The sequence below is a fragment of the Drosophila albomicans genome, chromosome 4 (assembly GCF_009650485.2).
Source record: "Drosophila albomicans strain 15112-1751.03 chromosome 4, ASM965048v2, whole genome shotgun sequence".
In the NCBI taxonomy this organism is placed as follows: Eukaryota; Metazoa; Arthropoda; class Insecta; order Diptera; family Drosophilidae; genus Drosophila; species Drosophila albomicans.
The window spans coordinates 749,809-758,785 of NC_047630.2; the positions used below are offsets into that span (position 1 = coordinate 749,809).

The 8,977-nt window shown below is 41.7% G+C and overlaps 1 long non-coding RNA gene across 2 annotated transcripts; it reads right to left on the reverse strand.

Annotated features, from left to right (window-relative positions):
• Window positions 1-5,855: 5,855 nt before the first annotated feature.
• On the reverse strand, window positions 5,856-8,224 carry LOC117573101 (uncharacterized). 2 transcript variants are annotated; one of them, XR_007955180.1, is made up of 3 exons: window positions 7,741-8,224; window positions 6,571-7,670; window positions 5,856-6,499 (listed from the first exon to the last, which is right to left on the reverse strand). It is a non-coding gene; the product is annotated as an uncharacterized LOC117573101 (long non-coding RNA). The 2 variants fall into 2 exon arrangements; XR_007955179.1 differs by having other exon boundaries at window positions 6,571-6,996; window positions 7,076-8,224.
• Window positions 8,225-8,977: the final 753 nt, after the last annotated feature.

The following is an 8,977-nucleotide window of genomic DNA, read 5'->3' on the forward strand; positions in this document are numbered from 1 at the left end:
ATGAAGAAAATTGCTGATCTGGAAGCGCAACTCAAGATGGAGCAGACTCAAGTGCTGTTAAGTGATTCATTATTGAGTGGAATTTAAGTGTAAGTGAGACGCGATCAACAGCCAATCGACAATGGCGCGTCCTCGTCGACACACTTGAGTGGAAATCTGCCGCCAAATACGAGTGCGAATCAAACGGTGCTCATGAGAGAAAACCGCCCAGTGCTTTTGAGTGAATTGTTGCCGCCTAATTTATGCGCATCATCAGTGCCATCTGGCTTTATGACCGCCAGAAATTCGAGGCCTCATTACACATAAGTCGCTGGATTTGCACCATACTACAGCCCAAGAGAGATCTCTGTACCGACACCGTCGACTATGGTTCTCGGATCTGCAGTATCAAGTGTTTGAAGGCAAACCAGAAGAATGGCCGATATTTGTTTGCGCGTTTACGGAAACCACAGCGGCCTATGGTTGCACAAACCTGGAGAACAATCTGCGTCTGCTAAAGGCCCTGAAAGGTGATACACGTGTCACTGTCAAGTCATTGCTACCACCCGAGCAACGTAAACGCAGTGATAGAGCAGCTACGGTTCAGGTATAAACGACCTGAACAGCTCATACGAAGGCAGTTGCAAAGAGTGCTAGATCTGCAGGCTATTCACGAACAGCACTTGGAAAAGATCGTGCCTAGATCGTGAATAACCTGGCATCATCTCTTTAATCGCCACCTAATGGAGAAATCCTTTTGAGCAACCTGTCGCCATATGATCAGGAGTTTCCGGACAACAAGTATCAGGTGGATGGATGTCAAGGACGACATCAAAGATTGCTGCACTAGATGTAGTATTCCTCCAGGAGAAGGCCGCCACCAGTGGACGAAAACAGAAGTAAGAATGAGCAGCGGTCAGCGAGCTCAAGCAGGACCCCGCCAAGAGCAGTCTAAGAGTCCACGGAGCGGAATTTGAGCTGCGTTGAACCCCGACGATATTCGGATTTGGCAATCGAGGGGTGAATACGTATGCTCTCTTCGGCGAAGGTTCATCTGACTCGATGATTGATGACGAATTAAGGAGAAACCTGGCGGAGCGGGAAAACGCCAGCGTTACGATTTGCAGAGCGTACATGCTGTGCGGAATCTAAGCTTCAGAGTTTACAACGAAGAGATATTTTTATTTTTTTTTATTTTTATTTTGGACGTTGACGTACTAAGAGCATCAAGATTTACTAGAGCAAACTACGTTATTGAGATTATTATAGTTCACACACAGAATACGGAAGGGATTATGGCAAGCAAAGTTAGTAGATCTACGTGATATGAGAAGAGGAAGAAAATTCCTAGTGATCCTGACAGGAACTGCAAAACTAATTTGACTTAACAGCTCCAAAGTGTCTATTTCACCATTAATTAGTGTCTGTATAAAAACAGCACCTTGCATAGTTCTACGGTCAGAAAGAGAAGGAAGGTTTAGTAATAAAAGTCTACTGCGATACAGTGGTAATCTAATATTAGGATTCCAATTTAAACTACGAAAAGCAAATAATAAAAATTGTTTCTGCACCGATTCAATCCTATCTTGATAAACCCTATTCTGGGGATTCCAGACAAGAGATCCGTACTCAAGGATAGGACGAATCAGTGAGACGTACAAAATAGGCAAATAGCCGTTGAGCAAAGGCAAAGTAGCAAAAAGTTTGACCATTTCACAGAATAGTAATAAGGACCCTAAAGAAAGAAAATACATTAGCAGCAGTAGGAAGCAACGCTAACAACTGTGAAACAAAACACCAACCACAGTTTTGTACAGCGTGAATCTTTATTGTATTGAATGGAATGGAACGAGTAAATGTACAATTTTATGTATGTTTAATGTGCAGTGTACATTAGTGTAGGAGTAAGTGTTGGATTTTGTGTATTTTAAGTGAAATTTTGAACAATTTACTTTTATTTTGAATTGTATGTGTTAGTGTTATTACATACATACATATAAATAAATCGGAACCAATATGCGTAGATATGTACATATGTTGCAGAAAAGTACGTTTCGCAATAGGATCAACCCAGCACAGAACACCACGAACATTATTTAGGATGAAATAATTCGGTAGAGAATGAATATATATATGCCAATAAATAAGTAAGATATTTATTTGGCGAAAATTGTATTTTTTGCAGTTGGCGGACTTTGAATTTGTTAGCGGCTACTAGTGTATGTGTTAATTGAAATGGATCAGTTGACTTGTATGCACATAGGAGAAAAAATGGCGGGAACAATTGCCGATCCTTTCTCATGTACAGTAGAAAACAAAGTGCATAATTCTTTGCCAATGAAGTGTAGCTGGGGCGTGAAAATCCGTATACGTTCAAGAAATCCGGCTCAATGTTTTGGTGGTGGCTTTGATGAGTAAAGACACTTTTTTTTTAGCTTTAACACTTTTATATGTAACACTGTTATATGTATATACGTACGTAGTCTAAGACTTAAGCGTCAACACAACAAATAGGTAGAGTCAGTACCGAACTAAAAATTCATCAGCGGTAACCTGATACTTTTATGCTTTGGTTAGCAAGAATAATTTTGAAGCAGTGACAATCTTACGAAACAAGATCAGAGGAACAGCAGGAGCGCTACTAGTATCTCATAACACAGTATTACATTTTGATTCCATGATTGCTAGACAAGATTGCACTTATGCTGACAAAACTTCGTTGCGTGTCTTTCAATAGAGCTTTGAGATGGCGAAACAAGGCGGCCTCAGCCTAATGCAATACTATGATGAGGTAGAAAAGAGACTGATTATGGACACAACTAAAAATTGTTATGAACGAGGCCGCTTTGCTCAATAATGAGGTCAGAAATGATGTCCTTCATGCTTTTATTTCAGAACTCTAAAGGTCAAAGCAATAGTTTTTCCCAGCGAGGGTCAAAGGCTTACCAAGTGCGTTGGCCTTAGCCATAGAAGCCGAGGCAAGCTTTGAGAGAAGTTTTTTCGAGAACTTCTATGCTAAAGCCATGGAGGTGAGTACAGCTTCAGAAGGCAATAGGTAGCATAATCATCAGAGGAACAAAGCTTTCAATCTTGTCAAGAGCTGATTTCGGCAGCTGTAGCCGTTGAAGATGAGTCGCCTTATTTTTCGGAACTGGTTCCGCTTGCCTTTTATCGAAAGACAACAGCAGTAGTCAAAACGTAGTTAAGCCCGTAAAGGATCTAAAAAGAGTAGTACAAGTTAGCTCCCAATTTACAGTTAATAGCATACATGGTTCTAACAGTATAATTTTTCTATTTAGTCTCTCCTTCAGCGTTCGAAAAAAAGAAATAACAACTTTGTCAGAAATAACAACTTGTAAACCTCGTTTAGCTTTAGTGAGACAGAATATGACGCGTTCGAAAGGCTAATGCCCTGTTTGCACAGCACCAAAAAGCTATGTATTTCTTGGTTCTTTTCAGTTCAGTTCAAATGCTACATTTGACTCATTTAAAAACTCAAAAAAATCTCTGTTTTTTCCACGTGTGTCGGCAGGAAATGTATGTAACAAACATAGAATTTTGGTACAGACAATAATAACTCTAGTATGTAAGATTCCAGAGAATTTTGTTGTGATCGGATAAATTGTAGAAGTTATTAAAGAAAAACTTTTGTATGACAAATTACGCCTAGTAGGTATTATATTGACATTAGTGGCGGGTACCCTAGATGCGTCAGACTTTGAAAGAATTAGAATAGATTACTCAAAGAAATTGAAATAAAATACATTTATCAGCATGTTGGCAATCAACGAATATATCGGTCCAAGGGACACACCTCGTCACGTTTTGTCGCACAGCGATCATGAGACTATTGAGCTAAAAGGCCGATAATTTCTTACTCGTGGAAGACCGACATCGAAAGCATCTTTAAACAAGTAAGAAAGCTACAGCCGATTGTGCTCGACTATGAGATACCGGCAACCCATTTTGAATAAAAGCAAAATATTGCGGTTTTATTTTCAAAATATACCGAAAATACTACATAAATACTAAAAATATACCAAACGGTATTTTTGGTATATCGATATAGTACCACAATCAAAATATACCATAGACGGCGCAATATACCAGATTATCGGCCAAAGCAACTAAGTCCCCTAGTAAGTAGGCGTTTTTGCCCATACAAAAGTATTTTTTTTAATAACATCGACAATTTTTTTTTAATCGCAACCAAATTTTTAGGAATTATAATTACCATAATTATTATTGTATATATCATAATTCTAGCTTTAAAATTACGCTTATTATTCGATTTTTGTTGATTGTTGTTGGGGCGGAAGTGGGCGTGGCGAAAATTTGAAACAGACTTAATGTGCGTTAAAACTATTGCTCTATTTCTCTGGGATCCCGTGTTTCATACGGACAGACGGACATGGCTAGATCGCATCGGCTGTTGATGCTGATCAAGAATATATACTTTATAGGGTCAGAGATGCATCCTTCTACCTGTTACATGCATTTCCTGCCGGCACAAAGTTATAATTCCCTTCTACCCTTATGCGTAGCGGCTATAAAAATATTATCGATATTTTTAATCTGATCGCAACCAAACTTTAAGACTATAGATATTATTGTTTGTACTAAAATTACACGTTTTATTCGATTTTTGTCGTTTTGCAGGGGCGGAAGTGGGTGTGGCAAAATATAAAACAAACTTGATTTGCCTACAATATATCTCTATCTCTTATAGTCTCTGAGATCTAGGTGAGATCGGGCATGGCTATATTGTCTCGGCTTTTGACGCTGATCAAGTATGCTTTACACGGTCGGAGAAGCCTTCTGGCTGTGTGATACATCATATGGGTAGCGGGTATAAAAATATAAATATATTGAAACCTGCACACCACACTATATTGGCCAGACCCAACCTTGGGCAGGTTTTCAGGTCGCGCAGCAGAAAAACTTTACGTGCATACCAATATTGGCGAAAATGTAGTTTCATATATGCATTCATGCAAGCGACAGCACAGGGCGACGAAATACGACCGTGCTCATCGTTCCGCATGCGATCTGTGACTGAACTGAGTACGAGACTTATGCGGCGCGCTGCCGCTTGATTTGGTTTACTTATGTACCCCTAATAAGCTCTTCGAAAGACGGGACTTTGGTAAAAACAAATGCATCTTAGAATCGCATAATTAAAGCAAATGCGCGGGTCAAAATAGAGTATGAGTCGCATCTTCAATTATTCGGAAACTGTGACTACAAATTGAATAACATATGATAGTGGTATTTTTTTAAATCGAAAAATGAGTGTTATCGATGGCAACATAACCGCGTGTGGATGACGACGGAAGATTCCAAGAAACGGAAATTTTCAATGATGCAGCCTAGCCCAAACAGGATATAAATATCGAAGACATGTGCATAAAAAATAAGCAACACACAGAATCGCTGGACCCTTACAAATAATTGTAAGAACATAACGAAAATACTATCTGTATTAGAGCTGGGAAAACTGTTACGTTTTTGTTTATCGTTTGTGCCAGCAGTGTTGCTTATTTTGGTATTGGGGAGATATTGATATCTGGAGTATCGCAAGGCGATAATAGAGGTTTTTTTGAGCTGCTCTTCACGTAGCAAGGAGAGTAAAAAGGAGCGTCAAAATTTTTCACTAGAGATTAGCATATGGAATTTTTGATTGAGGAGTCGAATCGCGAGCGATGTCGGTCTGAAGATCGTGCTGGACGATTTTTGTACTCTTTTTTCATATTGCGAAGGCAACATTTAAAAATATAATGGCGCGGGACACTCAACGGGCAGTTATCACCGTTGGAGCAAGGCCCGAGTGCCGATAGCCGTCGCATCGACAGACGCCACTCACCACCAGCCGGAGCAGCACCAACGACGTGGGACAGCGAACGTCAGACGACGCAGCCAACGAGGAGGAGCCCGACTGTATAACTGAAACAGTAACCAATTTAGCATTACGCTCGCTGCTGGAGTATGAGACTTTATTTGTGGATTCCCGGAAGTGCTGTTTCCATCGGCTAAGGCAACCGTAGAATTTAAGAAGAAGGCCTTGCTACTGCTCCTCCTCGATGCTCTGTGGTTGAAGCATCGGATAAGGGCCGAAAAGCTATCCAACGGAGTCGACAGATTCTGTCCTATAGTCGAGGATGAAGGAGTTTACTGCAGGAGGGGATTGCGGCACCGATACGCGATGAGATTAGCGCAGGCTTCATGGAGATGATAAAGCTAATGCAGGAGCTCATCCGCCCGCAGAAGGACGGTAGTAGTGGCAGTCGACCCGCCTCTTCGCAGCAAAAATCGATATCTAACAAAGGAGCAGTCCCAATGGGCCAGCTGGACCCATTTGCATCAAGCAATGGTGATCCGGTTTCGAGGTTACCAAACTGAGCATGACATCATGCAGGAGCTACTGCAGAAGAAATAACAGTCTGGCGAAGATATCGATGACTACATTCATAACATGCGGCGGCTAGCCTCGCGCTTCCAGAAACATCTCCGGGACCTTGAGCTGGTGAAAATAATAAAGCGTGGATTAAAGGAAAGTTTGGCAAGATACATATATGCCATGGAAATACCCACGGTGGACGAGTTACGCCAAGAATGTATCGAAGTGGGGCGATAGATGAGTCGTCGAGGGCGCTCATCACAGGGACAACGAATTCGGTATCCGCACGGAGTCAAACTAGTAGTTAACGAGGTTGAAAACCCACCTCTGCGCGAAAAGAGTCCAACCAAAGGAAGTGGAGGAAACGGTTGCGTAGAACCGCGAGACGGTTGGAACTGCTGGAACTGCAGGCAACCTGGTCACGGTTTCCGGGATTGTATGTCCGGGACGAGGAGCATCTTTTGCTTTCGGTGCGGCAAGCCCGACACGTTTAGCCCGCAATGCGTCAATTGTCCGGGAAACTCCTGGGCGAACGCGATGAGACCGGGGCAGGCGCATTGGAGGCAAGACCCGATCAGAAACTGGAGTGGCTTACCAACAAAAACAATTGGAGGACAATACTGTAAGCGAAAATTACACCTAAGTTAAGGTTAAATATCGTGGATACACTAGTAAAAGGAACGACAGTAAGAGTCTTACCATAGTGTTAAGATCGTGTTCGGGAATACATGTCGGCTCGAAATAGAATTTTTGGTGAGCGGCAGATTGGAGAGATGATGCTGGCCACGAAACGCGTTATAAAGGCACGCGCTCGTTTTCGTCGGCGGTGGCTAACGAGGAGATAAGTCGATGAAGGAGTTCGAAGTGTGGAGACCACCGATCCTCGACTCTTTGCAGATATAATCATCGGTGGACATGCTCTGAAAAGCCTTCTTGAGTCTGACGCGTCCGTTAGTCTGCTGGGTCGAGGATGCCGAGAGCTTGTCAGCAAGATGAATTGGAATGTGCCCCCGTACACGTCCATGGTCACAATTTCTGCAGGAGCCAGTCGCCCGATCCTGGGACGAGTCAATCTGTCAGTACCATATGGCGGCAATTCGAAGCAGATAGTTTTCTTCATGTGCGCCGACTTAAAACAGGTGGTTTATTTGGGCATGGACTTCTGGAGAGCTTTCGACATCGCTCCGAATCTGTTTGAGACTTGTACCACAGAGAGACAACTGATGTAACAACTGTCGAAGTGGAATATTACCGGGGCGAGGATGTTGTCGTATCTGATCCGGAATTGTGGGACCTGGAAGAGATGAATCAGTTGGAGGCCGTGAAAAGTGAGTTTCTCCAATTTGAAATTGGGCAAGACTCACTTGTTACAACATGGGATACAGCCAATTGAGGGAACCGAACCATCATAAAAGAGAACCACAGTTCATGGAGAACGACGGTCGTCATGAAGCCCTGCAAAAATCGATGAAATATGCGTATCCTATTCCATGCATCCAAGGGATTCTCTTGTAAATCGATGAGACGCACTTCATCTCATGCGTCGATTTGAAGTGTGCCTTCTGACAGATTGAGCTGGAGGAAACCAAATCCAAATTCTGTTTTCGGAACCTCAATTATTTAGGTTTCATCATAGATTCGAGCAGAGTGGAGGCCATCAATAACATGCCTGCTCCAATGACGGTCAAGAAACTGCGTAGCTTCTTGGTATCTCGGTACCACTGACAAATGCTCCGAGGAAAAATAATGGGAAGTTTCAGTTAAGTGAGGTAGCCGTCAACGCTGTGGAGCAAATAAAGAAGTCACTTACCATAGCTTTAGGTTTAGGAGTCTGGCCAGATGGTCAATGGAACTTGTAACGGGTAACGAAGCTTGTTCGTTTTAGAAGCTGGTGTACTTGTAACGCTACGAAAGGTGTACGCGATCGCTACGGCTGTTGTCTGGTCGGATGGGAGTGGGCTAAAGAGAAAAAATCCTTTCCGCTACGTGCTTCCGTAGATTAATTATACTATTAGAAAATTCGCGTACTGAAGGAAGGGGGAAAATGGGGAAGAGACATACAAGGACAGTAAACAAAAGAGTTGAAAGTAAACTAGAAGAAAGACAAGTTAGGGATCTACCTTCGACTTGGAACACTTCTCCTTTACGGTGCACTCATTGGTGCAGACGCCCACCCTACCATGATCCTGCAAGGCCAATGTAAAAATCAATTTAGATGACAGGATCCCTTGGAGAAGCTCCTCGTTACTCAACCCTCCCCATACAAATGCTGCATGGTTCCAAATTTGCAAACTTACTCGCACATACTAAACATTATAACAAATTTATTTAAATTAAGAAACATAAAGAAAAGGCAAATAAACAAAAGATAACATGGACGGAATATGAAATAAAGACGTTGAAATATTAAAGCTAATTTAAATCTATTTCATAAATACTTAAAAACTAAATAAATACATAAATAGAAATAAATATGATTAATAGAAATGATTAGCCAATATTTCGTATTGCAATTTTTATATGGATCGCTAATAATAGATAGTTTTTATGCACTATAAAAACTATTTAATTAGTAATCCATATCATTATATGGCAATGGAC